The sequence below is a fragment of the Choloepus didactylus genome, chromosome 20 (assembly GCF_015220235.1).
Source record: "Choloepus didactylus isolate mChoDid1 chromosome 20, mChoDid1.pri, whole genome shotgun sequence".
Lineage (NCBI taxonomy): Eukaryota > Metazoa > Chordata > Mammalia > Pilosa > Megalonychidae > Choloepus > Choloepus didactylus.
The window spans coordinates 35,700,619-35,725,418 of record NC_051326.1 but is presented as its reverse complement, the minus strand read 5'-3'; the positions used below and the strand labels follow the sequence as shown (position 1 = coordinate 35,725,418).

The following is a 24,800-nucleotide window of genomic DNA, read 5'->3' as shown; positions in this document are numbered from 1 at the left end:
TCACAATGTTAAAGCAATCCTGTCCCTTAATTGGTTCTTTTTTCTCTTACATTCACCTGTGGATACAACCTTTAGTCTGAAGATCCTAAAAATATCACTATTAAACTTTCATGAGTCCCTGTGGTCTGCATACAGCATGCCATTTACAAATCTCATGAATTCAATCACTAAGAGTATTTCTTTTAATTGTAAATCTGCTTTACTTCATTTATCCCATAACCAATCCTTGAGCATCTTGTGTGCCAGGCACTTTTCAACTCAACTGTCTGTAAAGAGAGCTCACAGTGCAGTGGAAGAAAGAAATGACTAGTATTTTCAATGCAGTTTGGTAACTGTTGTGCTAGAGGTATGCACATGGTCCAGTGGGAACCTTGAAAAGGGGCACCTCCCCCTCATGTGTGCTCCCACCTTCCTGGAGGAAGGTTTGTCTTAGCTAATCTGTAAAGGACAAACAGGTTAGTAAGTGAGGAAGCAGAGGAGGATATTTTATGCAGAAGTAGTCAAAAGGGAGCATGGGGAGGAAACTGCAATTAGCTTGGTTCATACACCTGAGGTTCAGAGTGCCAAGAGAGGGGTGGCAGGAAATGAAGTGAGCCAAGTTGTGGAGGGCCTGAACTAGTCTGATCAGAGATGAATTTTTTAGGTCTACCAGATTCTTTCACTCTAAATAACTGGATCTTTATCCAGAGGCTCGGGCTCAAAAGGCTATGCTAAAAATATAAATAAGCTTTAATGCTACTAGAAGGGAAAGAGGGGAAGAAGCCCTGGATAGAACAGTGAATTAAGTTTCTTACCAGACCATGCAGGGTGTAAACGGTACATGAGTGACAAAGATTGAGAATAGGGGTAGGTTGTCCTGAGGGTCACAGGTCCTCCAAAAGCCAGATCCTTTCCAGTTAGGCTAGAAGAGAGGCAGGATTTCCATCAGGCGCCCCAGGCAGGTACAAGAGCAGCACCAAGCACAAGTCCTTTTGCCTCAGGCAGTATTAGAGAGAAGCCATCACCACTCATGTCTTTCTTCCAGCACTTAGAGTGTGTCCCAGACTCTTACTGCAAAGTCATATGGGGGCCAGCAGATTCCCTAAGCATATCAAGGGCAGCCGCAAAGACAGGTATGGGGGTCCCCAGACAAAAATAACCTGCTAGTCCTTTAAAAACAATACAGCTGTGTTTCAAACTTTGCACTGAAGCCTAAATTCTAAATGTAGTTAGACAAGCATGTTTCAGCAGCCAGCGTTATTTCTAAGGCAGCTGGTGTGCCTGAGTGGAGTGCAGGTATGCCAAGATGCTGATCCCCTCGGCCCTGGGAGGGGCTGGGTGGGGCCTGAGCTGGTCACTTCCAGCTCCCAGCAGCAAGCAACTATATACATTTACCCCAGGATTCTGTATATGTGTGTGATTTGTGCCTCCACTGAAAAAAGTTGGAAACCACTGTAGACTCTGGATACTTTAGGGGAAGTTTGGTGTTGGGAAAAAATAGTCTCTTTACAAATTAGCTTTTGCTTCAGGGTTGAGTGTTGGATGGTTAAGTCTGTGCTTCCCAAAAGGGGGGGATTTTCCCAGAGAGCCCTATTAAGACATATGCTAGGATCTTAAACTATATTCTGTGTTTGCCCTTGGGAGCTAATGAAGGCTATTAAGCAGAGAAGTTGACATATTAGTTTTGCATTTTAGAAAGATAATTTTGGCAGCAAGAAATAAGAAAATATGAGTGAGGGCAGGAGCGGGGACAAGATTAAAGATAGACTGTACAATTAAGAGACTGTTATTTCAGAGGCACTGAGAGCATGAGCCAAGGTTGTGGCAGAGAGTGGAGAGAAAGGAACAGATGCAAGTGCTGTTGGGGAGGTAGATCCCCAGGACTTGGGACTGAATGCGGAAGAATTAAGGCTCTGACTCGGCTTAGGCAGCTGTGTGAATGGCTGGTGGTGCTTTTACTGAGATGAAGAATGCCAAGGGAGAGGCATATTGGTGGACACTAAGTTCAGAAATGAAACAGTGGCAAGCAAAATGTTTATGTCACCCTGGGTCTTCCATGAATTCATACTCTTAGTACTTTCTCACTCACTATGCATTCACTGGCCTGTCACTCATTCATTGCATTTACTATAGGTATTAGCTATTTTTTGCACATTCCTCGTGAAGCTGTTAGGTCTTTTGTTTAAAACTTTTTTTTGCAGACCCAGTCACATCTGCCCTTTTTCCCCTCCCATTTGAGTGCATCTTCCTGATAGAAGACTGTTTTTTCTGTCACTTTCTATGTTAGAAGGTTTTCTCACTCTGCCTGTAAGGCACAAGCTGATGGTGTTTAACGGAGGGAAAAACTTTCAGAGAGGCATTAAAACTATTTGGAAAGGAAAAAGAAAAGAGAACGGAATGTGGAATGCATGGCAGGGGAAGCTCAGAAAATAAGGCCTCTTTTGATGAATTCAGAGAAAATAATACTTGCCACTTGGGCAAGATAGCAGTCTTATCTCCCAAATGCTCCTTAGCCCAGTGGAAAGAGCACTCTGCCCTAAGCTTTTTCTGTTTTGTGTATGTGTATTTGTTTTTAATTTCAAGTAATTTTTTAATTACAAAAGTTGTAAACATTCACTGTAGAAAAATTATCCATAGATATGCATTAAGAAGAAAAATATCCGTGATACAAACATTCGCAGATAACCATAATTAAAACATTGGCATGTGAAGGTGTGTATGATGTAAAGAATGTATACCTTTTCCTGTCTGTCTCGAAAGTGGGGAGCATGATGTGCATACTGTAATTCTTTTAAAATTGCCCCATTTTGTCTTTCTTTAGGAGCTTGCATTTTTAGATCTGCCACTAAGCCTATGTTGTTTATTTCTTATATGAACCCTGTTTTTATTGAATGCATTCCTGAAATGCTACATGTTTGGCCACTGCTCTCTCTAAAATCAAAAAGGGCTCTTTCAGCATGCTTTCCTTCTGGTGTTGCCCCTTTTTTCTTCACTTTACCTAGTATCCCCTCAGTTAAACTTATTAGAACATAGAAGTTGTAATTATGCTCCTGAAGATAAGACTTCATTCCCACCTCAGGCTCTGACTGCCTAAGAGTTGCAGGGTAATCAAAGGGAGGAAGAAAGAACAGGCTGGGAGGGGGTGAGGCTAGAAGGAAGTTGGTCCTCAGCTTGGTCCCTTTCACAGTCCCATTAACGGTCAGCTTTTCCATTCCCCGCCTCCACCTTCATCCTGTCCCTCTTCTCTACCCCTCATCCTGCTTTTCCCAATCTCCTCAGTTCCCTGGTATTACATAATATTCCTGTTATGATCAGTTCCTGTTTTGTCAGAGAAAGGAATTGTGACTCTTTCAGGGAAAAACCCTTTTCTATCATTAGTAGTGGTTAGTGTCCAATACATGATCTCATATGGGAAATGCACCATTTTGCTGGCTTCTCTGTTCCTGCCTGAGTCAGCCCACAGATGGGATTACCTTTCTGCTTTGGTGGGGTTCCCCTCAGCCTTGTTTCTTCTGTGTGAGTACAAGGTTGTTTCTTATGATAATAGAACCACCAGGCTTCAGTTAAACCAGTTATTTAGTGATCACTTTCACTTATTTCACACTGATTAATTAGTACTGATACTTTGGGTTATTTACATCACTTCAGGAAAAATTCTCTTAATATTGGACTAGCAGATGTACATTCACTTATTTTCAATCTATACTCCCACCTACTCTTCCTCCTATTCTTGAAGGCAAATCCTAGACGTCATATTATTTTATCTGCAAGTATTTTACTATCTATTTCTAAAAGATAAGGACTCAAACACATACCTAAATCACACTAAAAAAATTAACCTCAATTCCTTTATTTCATCACCCCAGTCAGTGAAAAAATTTCCTCAATTGTCTTACAATTTTTCAGTGTGTTTGAATCAGGATCCTAACAAGGTCTATATATTGCAACTAATTGGTAATGTCTCTTAAGTCTTTTAACCTTTCAATTCCCAGTCCCTCTCTCTTTTTTCCTTGCAATTTATTGTTGAAGAAACCTTGGGTCCCTTGTCTTACAGGATTTCCCACATTTTGGATTTTGTTGATTTCAGCTTCATAGCATCATTTAACACATTCACTTTTTAAAGAAACCCTTCACTGAATCTTTTGATAGTATAAATTACCATCCCTGCTTTGACCCACTTTTATCATTTATTTCCCTTGAATGGTTCTTTACCAGATAAATAGTTCCTGCAATCTTTTTAAAACCTACAATCTAATTGGAAAGACCATAGTTAATATTGTAAGGTATTCTGAAGTATTAATGTCAAAAATAATATATAAATATTTATAATGTGAAATATAGGCATATCTGCTATAGAACAATGTGTTCATGAAAAGTATCATGTTTTGCAAAACTGCATACTAAAAATAACACCTTATGGGAAAAATTGAATAAGACACAGACTGCTAAAATCTGTATAACTTTGTAACCAGAACACACAAGTTGTCTGCCTTCCCCTCTTACACGCGCACGCACACACACACACACACACACACATGCAGATTGTTGCCAAGGAGACTACTCAGGGGATCTTAAAAATGCTCAAAAACATTAGAGTAGAAATGTTGGCTTGTGGGTACTGAGATAATACAGATGAAAATGGAGCTCTGAGCGAGTAAGGCTGCCATATTGGTGGATACAGGGGGAAGTGCAATCTGCCACTGGCTGAGAGCCTTGTAAGGCTAGGGAATGAGTTTCTTTGGGGAGGGAATGCAAGTCCTATTGCAGGTTGGTTCCTCAGGAAGCAACTAACTCTAAGACAGAGTAATTAACACACACAAAGTTTATTAGGAAGATGTTTTCAGGAAGCAGGATTGGGCAGGAAGAGAAGTTGGGCTGTGATGTAGTCACAAATTCTCAGCTGCCTCCACAGGGAGCTCTGAAGCTCCCTGGAAAGATCTGGAGTCATCCCCCATATCTTTTGAGAAGGATAGGCCTTTATATACTCCTGCATTGACCCGCCCCTGGATCCAGACCCACTACCTCCAGGAATAGGAATGGGACCTTAGGGAAAGTGGCTATTCTCAGGGAAGACTGAGAGCTAAGAGGTTGTTAACCACTGGGGGAGTAAATCCTTCCATCCTGAAGGGTGATCTGGGTGGCACAGTATAGCATTCGTGACAGATACTCATTTTTATTTTTCTTAAAATAAAGCTGAAGGAGTCCTGCCTGCAGCAGCCAAGCTGTGCTCCCGCCCCCCCACCAACCCCCACCCCCACCATACCCTTTCCTTCTGAGGATTGTAATTCCACTCACACTGTTCTGGCTTGCCGGCCTAGGAAAGAGCATGTGTGAATTCACACAACTTCCACATTATACTGACACCATTGCCCTATTTACCAACGATGGATGAACTACTGGTGTTATAGAAACAAATGTTGTCACAGAATAGACTATTTGAGAGAAGAGTAAGGAATATAACATCAAGGCCTCTTCACTTTTTCATTGGCTTCAGAAAATATTAATGCCATTCACAGGCTTGGCCTTGGCATTTAATTATCAGGTTTAATTGCTCCAAGAAATTCACCTAAAATTTAAGACTCTTCCAATGGTGGCATATGGTAGATTGTATTGACTTATCCTATCCTGCACTGACTGAAGTAGTTAATTACTACAAAATAACAGATAAATTGATCCTATAATAGGTTTCTGAGCATCAAAGAACTCAGCTAAATTATTTTTAACGATTCCTTAAATATATTAACAAGGAAACAAACAAATGATTAAGGGTAATTAGGTAGGATTATAAGGCATTTTGGATCAATGAAAATATGAAAAAATGACTAGGATTGTGAATGGAGACAGTGACGGAGCCACATATAATCTGTACACCTTCAGTGATACAATGGATGGCCCCATCCTGCTATTGATCATATCCTAGTTCTGCCATGTTAGTCATATAAAATTCTTTAATCTGGTAGTGATGTAGCCAGGCCAGAATCTTTTAGGTAGCCAGTAGTACGATCTTTAATTTTCATGGCAACAAATTGGCATTTACTTGTCTGGCTAAGAAAAAGACCTATTCACAATATATTATTTGTGTTCCTTTATAGTATGTATTATTCTATTCTTACATGGGTGTATTTACATATAGACAGATATACATACACAAGCAACATGCACTTACAAATTAGGTACCTAAAATTTGATCTGTAATAATAGTTAATACTAATACAGTGTTTTAGTATTTAGTGTTTAGTATTTAGTACAAGGTTTTCTTTTATTTCTCATGTAAGTTTGGGGTTTAAGAATCTTTGTTCCAGAGGAAAAAATAGCTTCACATCACCTTACTGTTTAAACTCTCCCAATAGGATTGCTTTGATAAGAACTAATTGTAATTAGTATAACAAATATTTGTATATAAATGATATTACTAAAATGCTTGAAGCTATCTGAAAGCAGTTCTTTTAAGTAATTTAAACATTTCGCTTAGTCTTAGGAGTTCTTTGTAATTCAAACTATTTTGTAATTAAGTAGTTTGGATAATTTATTGACTAAACAACACTGAAAAGGGTCAAAGGAATTTTTGTCTTTTGTAGATTGTCTCTAAGGTATTCAAGGAGGATTCTGATTTGTTAACTTGCTTGGTCTTCCCTAGAGATAATGAAGAAAATTAAACCCACCCCTAAATACACAGGACTTTATTACTAGCTCTACTTGTGTAGTTTAGTATATTTCCTGATGCTGATCAGTCATTAAAATGTCATCTTACATAATTCCATTGGAACTACTTTATGCCAATCAGGAATTCCTGCTTAAAATTCATTCTTTAACCTAGAACTTTATGGGAGTTTCCAAATAATTATTTTTTTCTCTATAAAATTTAAATTACAAGTTCTTCATGCTTATCAGATATCAGAGTACTGGTAGGGCTTTTGTTTGTGAAGGTTCTGTTAATTCTTATCTGAAGCAGACTAAGCCTCTAGGAAGCTCACTCACAGTTTTTATTTCTTCGAACAGTAGTCGGTGTCTGCCAAAGAGGATAGGGTGAAATGGTTTGGTCTTCTTTGATTTGTCTTCTCTTGTTCCTTGACAAGTTTATCTTTTTTGCTTCGAAAAGAGTTGTTTTTAGCAAAGTGGTAGCAGTGATGACATCCAGCCTCCAGTCACTTCTCTCCCCTGACATTTGTAATTCTCTTTCTAACTCTTAAAATCATGAAGGTTCTAAGTTTTACTTGAGCAGTTTTGAAGCATTTTGTGGGCCTGAACACCAAATAGCTTTTTAACAAGTGCTTAAACTAATTTTATGTCTTGATTTCAGTAAACTAGATTTAGTGGTATTTTGTTTCTACAAATAGAAGAGCTGACCTGGGGAAGCTACTTTACAAAACATTCCATGCCAGAGCTCTGTCTGAAAGGAAGTTAACTTACAGGAAATTGTGAGTAGACTCTAGAAATCAGTAAAATTAGGCTTCTTTGATTTCTTTGTAGTTCTGAAACTTGTTAATAGAATATCAGGTTTGGAATATTTATCTAATTCTTATTCCCAAGTCTGTTAAAGTCAGATTGAAAATTGTGATTGCCACTTTACTTTGTTATCCTGAGGAAGGAAGTCTACCTGTAAATCTCTTTTAAAAATTTCTGACATGCTTTACATAGTTAAACAGTGACATTGTTCATTCATTTAGTTGTCAATCAATTTTAAATTATCATCCTCACTCTTATCCCAGAGCATGTTTTTTAATGGACTTGAGTTACTCAGAATCAGATTTAATCATGGTACATGGCACATTATCGTCACCGATCACAGTTCATTTTAGACTCCTTTTTGGAGATCCTTATTAGGAAGAATCTAGAATTATTAGGCTGAGTACCTTGTGTGTACTTTTAAAAAATTAACAGATCTAATGAGTTAAAGTTACAAGTGAGCCATAAACAGAGCCTACTTTCTAGTAATTTGTGCTTTAAAACTATAGGCTCAGGCAGTACAGTCTCCTTATTTCATCATTCTTTCTTCTTAGTATTACTCTAATAATCATTTTCTTCCTATCTACTTCCCCCTCCCCCAAAACTCTTCTTTTTTCTGATTAACTCAGATGTGTTCCTTGTTGCATGACAGTGATTAGATGAATGTGACACAATTCCTATTCACAATCTAGTTGGGAAGCCAGAGACATATGTATACAGTCAGTTGAAGCAGAGGCCTCTAGTGTTGTGCCAGAGATGTGGGGACATACATGATGCAAGGATTAATTCAGCTTGTACAGATCAAAGAAGCTGATATTTGTGTGGTGTCTTAAAGAAGTAGCAGTTTGCCAGGTTGAAGGGCCCTGCAGGGAGAAAAGAATACCCTATCAGCAAAGATACAGATCCTTGAAAAAGCAAAGGGCCAGCATATCCTTGAAAAAGCTGGGGGGTGGTATCCCAGCATCTGAAAATCCAGTGTTAAAAAACGGAACTTTTGTAATAATATTGAGGATTATTCCATTAATCATCCTAGAAAAAGGATCTCTAATTTCACTAATAAGAACATGAAGGAGGTTAAGAAATCTTCAAAACAGCTGACTGCTTACATAAATAGAAAAGTTGGACAAGCTGTGAAAAGCCCAGATAAACTACATAAGGTGATCTATTGCAGAAAGTTAGTTTATCATCCTTTTCCAAATCCTTGTTACAGAAAACAAAACAAAACAAAAAAAAAACAGTCCCCAAGAAATGGGCAATGGCACAAGTTTTGTTCAGCCAGAATTTAAGATTGGATGTAGCTTTAACTCTGTGGAGGGAGAGAAGTATATGTGAACTTGTAGCCTATTGGGTGAGAATAGAAGACCTTGGAATTGTGGTGGATTGCCTTTCTGTGCTCACAAATATTTTACAGGAAGAAAAACAAAACATCTCAACTTGGCTGCTGTGTAGACTTGTTGCCTTTAGTAAAGTCACTACTTAAAAGCAAATTTGATGAATTTGTAATAGTTTAAAATGGCTTCAAGCAGTCATAAAAAGGTGCTGGTCAAACTATCATCCAAAACAGAGATGATAAATTATGGAAATATTCAGATTTTAAAACAACTATAAAGTAGATTGTGGAAACAGGAAAACCATCTTCCTTTGGTTCCAGGATATACTGGCAGTATAGCCAAGGATGTAGATGTTTATTTATTACAATTGTGTGAGAGGTTTCATCTACTAAAGAGTGTCTGGTTATTCAAAATATCCTTGGACTGATTTTCAAAAAAAATGTCTCATATGAGAACTGTGAAAGAAATGAAAACCATTTTTTTTTTCTTTTAAAAAACCACATAATGAAGCCACTAATGAAACTGTTAATAATCTACTTCACACTGAAGTGGAAAATATCCAAAAGGAGCGGCTTCAACTTCAGTGAGGTGAAAGTGCACTAAGAAGATTGTCTTTGTTGCATTTGAGATTTATATGTTATTTGGTAACATTGCTTAAGAACTATTGGGTTTTAATGCAATCCTGCATATTGCCTTAGAATATAATTTATAACTATGTGAAAAATGTAAGACAGGACTTATTGCTAGGAGCCACAAAGGACCAATCATCATTAATTTTTTACAATTGTGTTTTATGAGAAAACACTTAATTGTGTACAGCTCTTTTCTTATGTTGAAAAGACTGAAATTTTAAAACATAGCAAATAATCAATATTAAATACTTTTTGTCCATACTGAGAAACTATGTTTGCAAAATGCCTTAATTGTTAATAAGCCAATGTGTTGTGATACCAACATCTGTTAAAAAATTTAAAACCAACCATGTTTCTAGCATGATAAAATCACAAAATTGAATCAGGGGTTTACATTCATGTAGAATGTTGATGTTTGAAACCTATTCCACACTGTTTTGGTTTGTTGAAGCTGCTTAATGCAATATATCAGAAATGAATTGGCTTGTACAATAGGGGTTTATTAGTTCACAAATTTACAGTTCTAAGGCCATGAAAATTAAGGCATCAACAGGATGATACCTTCTCTGAAGAAAAAGACTTGATCAGATTCACATTTTGGGGGTATTTGGGGCAATGCTACTTCCATCAGGAGATACAAGTAATTGATTGTCCCAATTCTTACAACCACGGGGCTCCAAAATAATGATATTTTAATTCTGTCATTTCCTCTTAGTATATTAGCTGGAATAATTTTATTAATAGAAACTTAACCTCATTTGCTAGTTGATTACCCCGAGGTACAGATTATATAGACAAGGCAGGATAAATATCTTATTCATTTCCTTTACTTACCAGTTTTCAAAATAATGCAGAAGTTCTCTAGCACTCTCTAAAAGTGACTAATGAGTCTTCCTTTTTTGTTTCACTAGTGGATTAAAATGTATTTGATATGTTTCAATCCATTGCAGTTATTATCTTAATTGATGATCAAATTTTCCTTTTTTGGCCAGTGTGAACCTCTTCAAGATAGCTTATAAGTTTTGTTGATACAACCCTGTATTAGTCAGGGCTCCCAAGGAAACAGAACCGACAGTAAATATTCTGAGATTTATTAAAGGAATTGACTCACGTGACTATAGGGATTGGTAAGTCTGAATTCTGCAGGGCAGGCCACAAGCTGGGGACACCAATGACATAGTCGATGAATTTCCTAGGAGAAATTCATCAAAATTCATCAGCTGGCTGAAAAAGAGATAGAAATTCTTCTTTCTGAATGCTGAAATCATCAGTTCTCCCTTTAAGGCCTTCAGCTGATTGGATGAGACTTCTCTCATTGCTGAAGGCACTCTTTTATTGATTATATATCTAATCAGCCATAGAGGCAATCAACTCATTGATGATTTAAATCCACAAAATCCTCACAGTAACAATCAGGCCAGTGCTTACTCAACCAAACCGCTGGACACCATAACCTAGCCAAGTTGACATATGAACTTAACCATCACAGTCCAACCCTTGTCAACTTTTCACCCATACACAACTTCTTAAACCCTACTTAATCTCTAAAACAATACTTAAAAACAGTAACAGTCGTATTTTTACCTAACATAATTTATGTCTCCTACATACAACCAGAAGCACACTAACTCCCCAGAAGAGAATACATATCTTGGGTAATATTCACTTTTAAACTTGATATTCTGTAATTTAAATGCTGTGACATGAAGTTAATACAGCTTATGTTAAATGATAAGTGTATAAGATAGGGAGGAAAAGATATTTGTTTATATATATATATATATAAACATTCATGACAAAACAAGGAAGAAATACTTGTAGCCATTACAGCCCTCTTTTTCATAACTGGTCACATGGTCATAGCTCATATTTATAACTACCTTCTTCCACTACCCATTTCATATTCCCTTTACCCTAAGCAGGCACCTCAGCTGGCCATGGTTCTTTGCCTGGTGGGGTGACCCACACCTTCATTCTTTTAGTTTCTGGGCCATTGTATTCCTGCCTGGATTGGGTCGACTTGAATCACAAGACATGATAGTACTAAAAGAAGCCCTAGGGGATCTCCTGTATTCTAGGCAAACTCTTCTTTACTTCTGTTGTGTAGCAGCAGTCCTATTTCCCCTTGATGATCAGGATTAGTCACCCCATCCAATACAGTAATTCCTTTCTTTGCCTGTTGATTCAGAGGCATGAGGAGCCCAAAGTGGCCGGTGGTAGTCTTCAGTTGCAGTTCAATGGAGTCATTGTTGTGTCTCTTTATGAAAGCATTCCTCGTTTTGGAACTAAGACCCATGTTCCAGTTTGCTAATGCTGCCCGTTTGCAAAACACCAAAAATGGATTGGCTTTTATAAAGTGGGTTTATTTGGTTACAAAGTTACAGTCTGAAGGCCATGAATCCTGACTGTGGGAGTAGATGCTGATTTAGAACATTTTCAGCCTCTTAGAGAACATTGCCCCAGCCCTTGCAAGGTGTTGCCACTCAGTTGGTGCCATAATTGAGTCTTCAAAATGCCATTCAACCATTCTATCAATACCACTGCTTCAGGATGATGGTGAACATGGTAAGACTAGTGAATTCCATGAGCATGGTCTCATTTCATCCCCTTCATCTGCCATGTAGTGCATTCCTTTATCAGAAGCAGTGCTATGTAGAAAACCATAATGGTGGGTGTTCTAGTTTGCTAATGCTGCAGAATGCAAAACACCAGAGATGGACTGGCTTTTATAAAAAGGGGGTTTATTTGGCTACACAGTTACAGTCTTAAGGCCATAAAGTGTCCAAGGTAACACATCAGTAATTGGGTACCTTCACTGGAGGATGGCCAATGGTGTCCAGAAAACCTCTGTTAGCTGGGAAGGCACGTGGCTGTCGTCTGCTCCAAAGTTCTGGTTTCAAAATGGCTTTCTCCCAGGACGTTCCTCTCTAGCAAGCTTGCTCCTCTTCAGAACGTCACTCACAGCTGCACTGAGTTCCTTCTCTTTGAGTCAGCTCATTTATATGGCTCCACTGATCAAGGCCCACCCTGAATGGGTGGGGCCATGCCTCCATGGGAATATCTCATCAGAGTCATCACCCACAGCTGGGTGGGGCACATTCCAAGCAAATCTACTCAGCACCAAAACGTCTGCCCCACAAGATTACATCAAAGATAATGGCGTTTGGGGGACATAATACATTCAAACTGGCACAGTGGGTAAGGCATTCAGTAAGTCCATGGATGGTGGTGTTGGGTCTCTGTTGCTGGCAGATTGGGCAGTCAATAATGGCCGTAGCCAGCTCAGCCTTGGTGAGTGGAAGTCGTTGTTGCTGAGCCCATGCATACTCTAAATCCCTGCCACCATGGCTATTTTGTTCATTAGCCCATTGGGCAATGACAGGAGTGGCTGGGGAAACAGGCCAACTGGTATCCATAGAACGGGACATCTTATCCAGCTGATTATTACAACTCTCTGGTGAAGTCACCCTCTGTGAGCATTCACATGGGACACAAGTATCTTCATGTTTTTCTCCCATTCAGAAAGGTCTGTCCACATACCTCTCTCTCAGACCTCTTTGTCACCAATTTTCCAATCATGTTCCTTCCAAGTCCCTGACCATCTAGCCAAACCATTAGCCACAGCTCATGAGTCACTATTCAAACACATCTCCAGCTATTTCTCCTTCTAAGCAAAATGAACAACCAGTGCTCTGCTTAAAGTTCCGCCCACTGGGAGGATTTCCCTTCACCATTCTCCTTCAGGAAGTCCCAGAAAGGGGCTGTAGTGCTGCTGCCGCTCACTTTTGTAAACATGCATAACCATCTGTAAACCAGGCCCAAATTTTCTCTTTCTTAGTCAACTGATCATAGGGAACTCCCCAAGAGGCTATACCTTTTGTCTGAGAAAAAGAAGTGATGTGGCAGAAGAGGGGGCCACGGAATTTGGGCCACTTCTTTATGTAACTTATTTGTGCCGTCAAGACCTGCTCAAGCCTGATCTCATATGTGCCACTTCCCTTGGATGATAGATTGCTGCTGTGCATACCCAGCTTTCTGGCTTGGTGGTTCAAGCCAAACACCTAGTTCGTGATGGGCAACTCAGATCTCATGGTAACTTTGTGGCAATGGTTAAGTGTTTGGTCTTTACCAACACTCAGTGTCAGGCCAAAAGCTTTTTCTCAAAAGGAGAGTAGTTACCCGCAGAGGATGGCAGGGCTTTGCTCCAAAATCCTAGGGGTCTGCACTTTGATTCTCCTATAGAAGCCTGCCAATGGCCCCAAACAGCATCTCTATTTGTCAGTGAAATTTCCAGCACCATTGAATTTGCTAGATCATATGGCTCAAGTGACAGAGCAGCTTGCATGTCAGCCTGGACCTGTTGCAGAGCTTCTTGTTCTGGTCCCCACTCAAAACTAACAGCTTTACAGATCACTCTATAAATGGGTCAGAGTAGCACACCAAATGAGGAATATGTTTCTTTCAAAATCCAAAGAAGCCAATCAGGTGTTGTATCTCTTTTTTTATTGTGGGTGTGGCCAGATGCAACAGCTTACCTTTTACCTTAGAAGGGCTATCTTGACATGCCCCACACCACAGGTCACCTAGAAATTTCACTGAGGTGGAAGCCCACTGACTTTTTTGTTGGATTTATCTCCCACCCTCTGACAAGCAATTGCCTTACCAATAAGTCTAGAATAGTTGTTCCTTCTTGCTCGCTAGGTCCAATCAGCATGACTTATCAATATAATGAAACAGTGGGATGTCTTGTGGAAGGGAGAGTGAGCAAGGTCTCTATGGACCAGATTATGACATAGATTATGACTAGGTTATGACAGGGCTGGAGAGTTGATGTACCCCTGAGGTAGGACAGTGAAGGTGTATTGCTGGCCTTGCCAACTGGAAGCAAACTTTCTTGTGGACTTTACTAGCAGATATTGGGGGAAAAAGCATTTGCACGATTAATAGCTGCAATAGGGGATGTGTTGAATTGCTCAAGCAATGATACCACATGTGGAACAGCAACTGCAATTGGAGTCACCACCTGGCTAAGTATATAATAATTTACTGTCATCTTCCAAGATCCATCAGTTTTCTGCACAGGCCAGATAGGATATCACCACTATCCTTCAAGTCCTTGATGATGGCACAAATATCTGCAGTCTTTCCAGGAATGTGGTATTGCTTTTGATTTACTATTTTGGTAGGTATAGGCAGTTTTAGTGGCTTCCACTTGGTGTTTCCCACCATAATAGCCCTCACTCCACAAGTAAGGGAACCAGTGTAGGGATTCTTCCAGTTGCTGTATATGTCTATCCAATTATACATTCTGGAACTGGGGAAATAACCAGGAATTGGTCCAGGGACCCAATGGACTCAATGGAGATGGACTTGGGCAAAAATTCCAATGATCACTTACCTCCATAAGTCTCTACTCTGTGGACCACAGTGACATTTTGGGTCTCTTGGAATTAATATCAATTCTGAGCTAATTTCTAATAATCCCTGAAATGCCTGACCAATTTCCTTTTCCCCAATGCATAGTTACTCTGGTAAAAGGCCAAAGGTCTCTTTGGAGAAGGCTGGGAGGAAGATTAACAGTATGAATTTTTTTTGGCAGTATAGCAGGTTCCTTCCCTAAGGGGACCAAGACTTCCTTTCATTCAGTAGGTTCTGGGTCTGTAAACTGTCTCAAGTCTGGGAGTTGATTAAGAGGCCATGACTCTGTTTTGGGGATTGAAGTTTAACTTTTGTTCGTTTGACCTAGAACTCTTCTGCTTATATAGCTCAGATAAGAATGTAGTAGACCACCCATCTGTTTTACTTCTAGGTACCTTATGATCAACCAGCCAGGGTCATAGGTCTCTGCAAGTCAGACTATACTGATTGCTGCTTTGACTCTGCTGGCCATTAGGAGAGCTATGCCATCTTGTCTTTGGCAATTAAATGCTGCCACTTGGTTTCTGCCAACCCAGGATCCAGTCATCCCTATTGTGTTTAAGGATCCAAGTTCAGTGGTAGCAGTTCCCACAATAATATCAGACCTACAGAAAATAGTGACCACAAAAATCTTTAGGGATGATGGAGCTGCTTTCACAAATTTATTCCTCACGATCCTGGTAAAAGGTGTGTCCTCTGGACATTCCTGAGGTGGCTAAGCAGGTCTTAACATGATAAATCCACTGTAACATTCCAGTCTCCCTTAGCTTTTGGATACCATCATCTATATTATCCCAAGCCAGTTCTGGCATTTTGACTTTAGGCTGTGCAGGTCACCTTTTTATCCATGCTTCAGCCAATCACCTGAACAAACTATTAGAGCCCTTTCTAACTCCTCAGGCTACAACAATGAATCTAGAATCTCTGTGCAGTGGGCCCATATCAATGAATTCAGCCTAATCCAACTTTATGTTCCTTCCACCATTATCCCACATCCTTCATATCCATTCCCATGCATATTCCCCTGATTTCCATTGACAAATTGGAAAAAGGATGCAGTTATTTTGGAGTGTAGAACACTTCCTCATGGGTCACACTTTATGCCTCACCTTTTGGGGCCTGTTGGGACTTCAGTCTAATTATAGGTCTGGAAGAAAGAAAGAAGGGTGGTGGGGTTGGGTCATGAGAAGAATTTGCAGTGTCTTCCAAGCCAGCTACCACCGGGTGTTCTATTGCATTTTCATCTGATGAAACAGGGTTAATCCCTTCAGACAAAGTTGTGGGAGCTGTTTCCTCAAGGGAGGCAGTTAGAGGTTTATCAAGCAAAGAAGACTCAGCAGAATCTAGGGTTGTCCCATTGTCATCATTGTCAGCCCATATGTCCCCATTCCAGTTTTCATTATCCCATTCATTTCCAATCAACGCCCTCACTTTAGACACCCTGCTAGGTTGGTAATTCAGTTTATGTTGTAAGCCACTCACACAATGGAACTCTAGGTCTGATTTTCAGAAATCTCAAGTCTGCAGCTATAAGAAATAAGTTTCTTTCAGGGCACGCATAGAAACTTTCACATCCTTCATGTGGCATTTGAGCTGGAGAGTTTGAAGCCTTGAACTCATTCTTTTCTTTTACAACTTTATCCAACTGTATCCAGTGTATTTAGGAACAACCAGCTAACACCATTACACCTTTTAACTCTATAAAACTCTGATAATCAAGTACACTCTCACCCAGGGCCTTACCTCTTTTAAGTATTTCAAGAACAGTATCCAGTAGTGATATTTTCATATCTCTATTGCCAATTCATGACCTGGACTATCAATGCCATCTTGGTCACTGCAAACAGAGTCCTTAATGCCTTTGAATCTAACCAGATTAGAGAACCAATTCCAAAAACCCCCAAACCAACTCATAAATCCTATTCTTAAGATTCTGTTTCTTAGGAGCCACTCTTGGTACCAATCTATGTTAGGGTTCTCCAGGGAAGCAACTGACAGGATATATATTGTAAATATGAAATTTATTATAGGAATTGGCTCATGCAACTGCAAGGAGTCCAGATTCCATTGGGTAGGCTACAAGCTGGAAATACCAATGAAGGTTTTCATGAATTCCCCAGGAGAAGCTGGCTGGCTGACATAGAGATAGAAATTCTTTCTGACTGCCGAAATCATCAGTTCTCCCCTTAAGGTCTTCAGCTGATTGGATGAGACTTCTCATTGCTGAAAGCAGTCTCCTTTGTTGTTTGTAGACATAATCAGCCGTAGATGCAATCAACTCATTGAGGATTTAATCCATGAAATCTCCTTACAGTAAAAATTAGGCCAGTGCTTGCTCAACCAAACAAGTGGACACCAAAATCTAGCCAAGCTGACACGTGAATTTAACCACCACAGTCCCTAAATGTTATTGATGGCTTGCTTCCTGTTGGGTTTGATAAGATTTTCCAGACTCACCTTATGCATTTGCACAGTGAAGGCAGTGCTCAGAGGGAAATTTATAGCTATATATGCCTAGATTAAAAAAGGAATATCTCAAATTAATAACTTTACATATTTAAGAACTAGATAAACAAGATCAAAGTAAACCCAAGGTTAGAAGAAGAAAGGAAATAATTAAGATTAGAGCAGAAGTTAATGAGATAGAGACTAGAAAAACAGTTGAGAATCAACAAAGCAAAAATTGGTTCATAAGAAATCAATAAAATTAACAAACCTTTAGCTAGATGACAAAGGAAAAAAGAGAAAAATGCAAGTAACTAAAATCAGAAAGGAAAATGGTGATATCACTACTGACCTTACAGAAATGAAAAGGAATATAAGACAATATTATGAACAATTGTACACTAACTGGATAATATAGAAGAAATGGGGGAAAAAAAACAACCCTAGAAATACATTAATTACCCAAATTCATTCAAAAAGAGATAGAAAACTTCAACAAAACTTTAACAAGTACAGGATTTGAACCAATATTCCAAAAGCTTCCACCAAAGAAAAGTCCAGGACCAGAAGGCTTCACTCATGAATTCTACCAAACATTTAAAGAAGAATTAATACCAATCTTTCTGAAAGTCTTCCAAAGAATGCAAGAGGAGGGAGCTTATCCTAATTCTTCTGTGAAGTGAGCATTACTCTGATTACCAAAACCTGGGAAAGACATCACAAGAAAAAAAATTACAGTCCAATTTCCCTTATGAATATGGATGGAAAATTCCCTAACAAAATGCTAGCAAACCAAATTCAACAACATATTAAAAAGATACTATACCATGACCAAGTGGGATTCATCCCAGGAATGCAAAACTGCTTCAACATATGGAAATCAATCAATGTAATACACTACATAAATAGAATGAAGGGGGGAAAAAACATTTGACAAAATTTAACTCTCTTTCTTGATAGAAACACTCAGAAAAGTAGGAATAGTGGGGAACTTTCTCATCATGATAAAGGGCATATAAGAAAAACCTATACCTAACCTCATACTCAATGGTGAAAAACTTAAAGTTTCCCCCTTAAGGTCAGGAATAAAAAAAGGATGCCCACTTTCACCACTGGTATTCAATATTGTACTAGAAGTTCTTGCCAGAGAAATCAGGCAAGTAAAAGAAATAAAAGGTATCAAAATTGGAAAGGAAAAAGTAAAACTATCTTTATTTGCACAAGACATGATTTTTATATGTAGAGAGCCTAACGTAATCCATGAGAAAACTGTTAGAGCTAATAAATGAATTCAGCACAGTGGCAGGGTACAAGATCAACACTCCAAAAACAATTGTGTTCCTATATGCTGGTGTGCCAGTTTGAATATATTGTGTCCCCCAAACACCATTAATCTTTGATGTAATCTTGTGTGGGCGGATGTTATCAGTGTTGATTAAATTGTAATTCTTTGAGTGTTTCTTTGGAATGCACCCCACCCAGCTGTGGGTGATGACTCTGATTGGATACTTTCCATGGAGGTGTTGCTCCACCCATTCAGGGTGGGTCTAAGTTGATCAGTAAGCCATATAAATGAGCTGACAAACAGAAGGAACTCAGTACAGCTGAGAGTGAACTTTTGAAGAGGAGCTACAGCCAAGAGGGACACTTTGAAGAAAGCAAAGGAGCTGCAGATGAGAGACATTTTGAAGACAGCTATTGGAAGCAGACTCTTGCTCCGGAGAAGCTAAGAGAGGACAAATACCCCAAGTGCAACTAAGAGTAACATTTTTGAGGAACTGCAGCCTAGAGAGGAATGTCCTGGGAGAAAGCCATTTTGAAACCAGAACTTTGAAGCAGACGCCAGCCACGTGCCTTTGCAGCTAACAGAGGTTTTCCAGACACCACTGGCTGTCCTCCAGTGAAGGTACCCAATTACTGATGTGTTACCTTGGACACTTTATGGCCTTAAGACTGTAACTGTGTAACCAAATAAACCTCCTTTTATAAAAGCCAGTCCATTTCTGGTGTTTTGCATTCTGGCAGCATTAGCAAACTAGAACAGCTGGCAATGCAAAATCCAAAGAGGAAGTTAAGAAAACAATCCCATTTTCTTAATAAAAATAGCCCCTAAAAGAAAAATATATATATGAATAAATTTAACTAAGGATACAAAAGACTTGTATGCTGAAAATTGCAAAACACTGCTGAAAGAAATTAAAGAAGACCTAAATAAATGGCAAGACATCCCATGTTCCTGGATTGGAAGAGTTACTATTGTTAGTATGCCAGTATTACCCAAAGCAATATACAATTTCGATATAATCCCTACTAAAAGTTCAGCAACCTTTTGTTTGCAAAAATGATGAGTTAAAAATGATCCTCAGGTTTATATGGAACTGCAAGGGGCTCCAAATAGTCAAAAAATTCTTGAAAAAGAACAGGGTTGGAGGAGTCACATGTCTCGATTTCAAATTGTATTACAAAGCAACAGTAATCAAAACAGTGTAGTGCTTGCACAAAAATAGACTGATAGATCCGTGGAACAGAATTGATAGTTCAGAAATAGTTCTACATCCATGGCCAACTGATTTTTGACAGGGGTTCTAAGTATATGCAGTGGGGAAAGAATAGTCTCCAACTGATGGTGTTGGGAAAATTGGATACCCACATGCAGAAGAATGAAGTTAGACCCCTACCATACTCCGTATACAAAAATCAATCCAAAATGTATCAAGGACCTAAATATAAAAGCTAAACTTAAAAACTCTTAGGGGAAGAAGAGATGTTTTAGAGTATTGTCACATGATCTCCCCCCCCCCCCACGCCCCCACCTCTGGAAACTTCTTTCTCCTTGTCCAGTTGGGCTACAGAAGTAGGAATTTCTAAGAAATATTTCTGCCCACTCAAAGCCTTGTGTTGGAAGGATCAGGAAGTCCTGTACTGGGTACTGTACTCCTAATATTTCTAAGAGAATGGAGAATCTCCACAAATTGATTACAATTCTGAGAAACACAGCTTGATGCCTAAAAAGGAAAAGACCTATAAGAAGGGAGAATTTGACTGAAAAGAGAGCAAAGCATCGTAGGAGGGTGAGGCAACATCGAGTCAGCAAGCCCCTCCTGGAGACACTGTGGATCCATTTTATACACACCAGAAATGTTGATGCCCGGCAAGTACAAATGCTGGCACAATGCCTGGACCTGTCACCCAGTCAGGTCAGAAGCTGGTTCCAAAGAAGAGTTTCCTATATAAAAAATGTTTCCAGAGACAGCAGAGATCAACTGGATTTGTATTAGACCTACAACCACAGCAACAGCAAGACCAACTAAAGTTCCTTCCTGGAACAAAAGCCCCGAGTTTCACTTCCATGAGACAGATCAGAAACAAACTCCGTGGAATGCTGTTACTGATATCCTTCTCTGCATAAAAGACTTTCTAATTAACTTCTTCAGGTACAAGTCATTAGAACTTGCTCCAGTGTCTTCAGCCATCAACTCTGTTTTTTCTTATGTCAATTCTAATTATATGTATCTATCAGCCCATCTAAAAACAAACAAAAATTTCCTGCTTTGAATTCCTATCTCCCAATTTTTCTCCATCCTCTTCAAAGTCAAATTTCTTGAAAAAGTAAATCTCCATTCACTACCACTTTTTCTGTTTTTTTTAAAGTTATTTTATTTTATTTTTTTACATTTTTCACTGTAAAATATAACACATATACAGAATAGTGACAACTTTCAAAGTATGATTTAACAAGTAGTTAGCAAATTTCAAAGAATGTTATGGGTTACAGTTCCACAATTTCACTTGTTTTCTTGTGAAATGTATCATATATACAGAAAGGTGATAACTTTCAAAATGTGATTTAACAAGTAGTTATGTAGTTAATTTAAGGGATGTTATGGGTTACAGTTCCAGTTTCAGTTATTTCCTTATTATAAAATGTAACATATACAGAATGGTGATAACTTTCAAAATACAATTTGATGAATGGCTGAGGAGCAGAATTTAAGGAATGTTTTGGGTTACAGTTCCACCGTTTCAGTTATTTCCTTCTAGCTGTTCCAATACCCTAGCATCTAAAAAAGAGTATTAATATAAAGCTTCAGTATTCGTAATCCATTGCTAAATCCTATCTTGTCTGTTACTACCCCTTCCTCTCATTTAATCACTTTCTTGATCTTCAGGGATGTCTGGGCAGTGACCACTCTAACTTGTTCATATTGAAAAGGGATGTTGACACTATAGGGAAGGGGGCTGCATCTAGTTGATGTTCTTGAAGAGGCTCTTGCCTCTGGGTTTTGGGAAATATCTGGCATAGGAATACTCTGGAGGATTTATGTTTCTGAAAAATAAACTTAGTGAGTGAAACTTTATAAAGTCTCATACAGGGGCTACTGTTGGTTAGGGCTTGGCATACTGTGGCCATTTGGGATATCTAGCTGGAGCTACTGCTACTTTCATATTTTTAAATTCACACTGCTCAAAAAACTGTCAGTCACCACTGAAAAGACTTTACTATGAGATGTTACTTTTTGTGGAAAAATGTCTTTTTGTAAACTCGTACTGGATTAGTCAGAGGTTGACTTTGTTTTAATGTCATAACCTGGCATAATTAGAAGTTTTCAATTTTTTGTTATCTGCTCTTCTCTCCCTGCATGTCTGATATTGACTCTAGGTTTGCAGTGTTTTGTTATGAGAACTTATTAATCTGTAAAATAATTTTTGTAAAGCTGATCTATTCATTAATCACAGGTTATGTATTTTTCCTTATAATTTCAACATATTAGCATTAATACTTATTGATTAGGCATTTATAATAAAATCACTGACCTACTGCTTAAGAAAAAAAAGAACTCTTAGATAACACAGGGGCAAATCTTCATGACCTTGGTTTCGGCAATTAATACTTGGATATAACACCAAAAGCATGAGCAACAAAAGAAACAGTAAGTAAATTTGATTTCATCAAAATTAAAAACTTGTGCATTGGAGGAAATTATCAAGGAAGTGAAAAGACAATCTACAGAATGGGAAATAGTAGTTGTAAACCATATATCAGATAAGCGTTTAATATCCAGAATATATAAAGAACTTACAGTGTAACAACAAAAAGACAAACAGCCCAATTAAAAATGAGCAAGTGACTTGAATAGACGTGTTTCCCAAAAAGATATACAAATGGCCAGTGAACACGTGAAAAGATGTTCAACGTTAGCCATTAGGAAAAGGCAAATTAAAACCACAGTGAGATATGATTTCATACCCACAAGGATGACTATATTTAAAAAACATAAAATAACAAGTGTTGGAGAGTGTTCCAGTTTGCCAATGCTGCCTCTATGCAAAACACCAGAAATTGAATGGCTTTTATAAAAGGGGTTTATTTGGTTACAAAGCTACAGTCTTAAGGCCATAAAGTGTCCAAGGTAAGGCATCAACAATGGGTACTTTCACTGAAGGATAGCCATTGGCGTCCAGAAAACCTCTGTTAACTCCAAAGGCATGTGGCTGGCATCCTCTTGCTCCAAGATTGCGTTTCAAAATGGCATTCTCCAAAATGTTGCTCTTGGGGCTTTTTGTCCTCTCTTAGCTTCTCTGGAGCAGAAGTCTACTTTCAACGGCCATCTTCAAAATGCCTCTCTAAGGTGCAGCCCTGAGGTTCTTCTGTTTGTGAGCCATTTATAAGATTCCAGTGAACTAATCAAGGCCCACGCTGAATGGGCAGAGCCACACCTCCATGGAAACATTCAATCAAGAGGTCACACCCTAATTAAAGGTATCACTCTCGGTTGGGTGGGTCACATCTCCATGGAAACATTCAGAAGGCTCCAACCTAATCAACACTAATATGTCTGCCCCCATAAGATTGCATTAAAGAATATGGCTTTTTCTGGAGGACATAATATATACAAACCAGCCCAGAGAGGATGTGAAGAAATTGGAACTCTAGTGCATTGTTGGTGGGTGTGTAAAATGACACAGCAACTGTGGCAAACAATATGGCAGTTCCTTAAAAAGTTATATACAGAATTACCATTTAGCCCAGCAATCCCACTTCCAGGTATATATACAGAGAGAGTGAAAACAGGGTTGCAAACAAATACTTGTACACCAGTGTTTATAGCAGCATTCAACTCAAGTGTCCATCAACAAATGAATGGAGAAACAAAATGCAATAGCCATATACACAGTGGAATATTCAGCCATAAGAAAAAAAGTTGTGAGACATGCTGCGACATGGAAGAACCTTGAAAACATTATGCTAATTAAAAAAAAAAAAAAAAAAAAAGATTTTCCAGGCTCCTTTTATGCATTTATGCTGTCCCAGATTCTGGTTCATCCATTTTAACTTAGTTTGTTTTTGTGGTAAATGATATTTAGAGACCACAATCTGGGCACTAGGGGTGCTCATTGCCCTAAGGTTCATCTTTTTTTCTAGGTCGTTAATCTCATACCTTTATCTACCCACAGTAAGTAATCCTGGAATTGATAGGCTCCATAAATAAAAGCATTAAAATATCACATTACTCATTTATTTCTCATTACATGGGACAGCCACAGAATAGCAAAACCATATGATTAGCTGAAAAAATAGATTCAAAGTGTTTTTTGTTTGTTTGTTTTGCCTGTTATTTGTGTTCTTAGGGTATATCCCATTAGGGATATACAGTCAGATTAATGTATTTTAAAGTCATTTGGACTATTCCTTTGTGTGTGATTATTCAACCAACTGATTGCAACAATTTTTTTGTTTCATTTTACTTTCAGGAATTGCTTTTTTTTTTTTAATTTTATTACATGTTCTTTGACTCCTTATTCTGTTCCCTCTTGATTATATTATAAAGGTATTTGCTATTTTGTTCTTTGAACATGGCACACACTTGAAATGGAAGCTGATGCCAAGATCTTTCTTGTTCACCCTGGTTATCCCTCTGGTCAGACTGTAGTTCTTAATGCTTGCCCATGAGCCTCAAAAAAAAAAAAGTACGTCTTCTCAAATGAACCCCTTGGTTAGACTGAACGTCTTAAAACTTGATACATACCTACTTAGCATGATTTAGGACATGCTATTTCTTTACCGCCTTCCATTCCAAACTGGAAAAGTGATTTTCATTTCCCATGCTTCTGCTATTTTTGCATAAAACTTACTGCCCATTAGTAAAAGCCAACATAAAGACCAAGGTAAATCAAAGATTTCACTATGAGATTTTATCAGGACAACTATCCATTACATTGAGACAATGGCATTACCTTTTTGAACAGCCCTTCTCAAAGTAGGTTCAGCAGAACACTAATTCCATGGGTTGTTAATAGGTATTATACCAAAAAGGATTTCAGGGTCAGATAAATTTGGGATATTCTATATCTGTTACTCAGTTTCAATAATTATCTGGCATTCTCAACAATTCCTGGACTTCTCAGGAGATAATGCGCATTATGAATCAGAGGAGAATGCCATGGGTTTGTTTCCCAAACTTACTTAACCATGAATCCATCCCACTTTTTCATATACTAGTGAGCCACCTCATTAATTTGGAAACTGGTAAAATAAAGGAAAATAATC

The 24,800-nt window shown here is 38.5% G+C and overlaps 1 protein-coding gene and 1 pseudogene across 1 annotated transcript in view; both read left to right on the top strand.

The window, feature by feature from the left end:
- Window positions 1-24,800, top strand: part of PINX1 (PIN2 (TERF1) interacting telomerase inhibitor 1) — a 120,130-nt gene that overhangs the window by 81,134 nt on the left and 14,196 nt on the right. The window lies entirely within an intron of this gene.
- LOC119516962 lies at window positions 8,409-9,183 on the top strand (annotated as a pseudogene).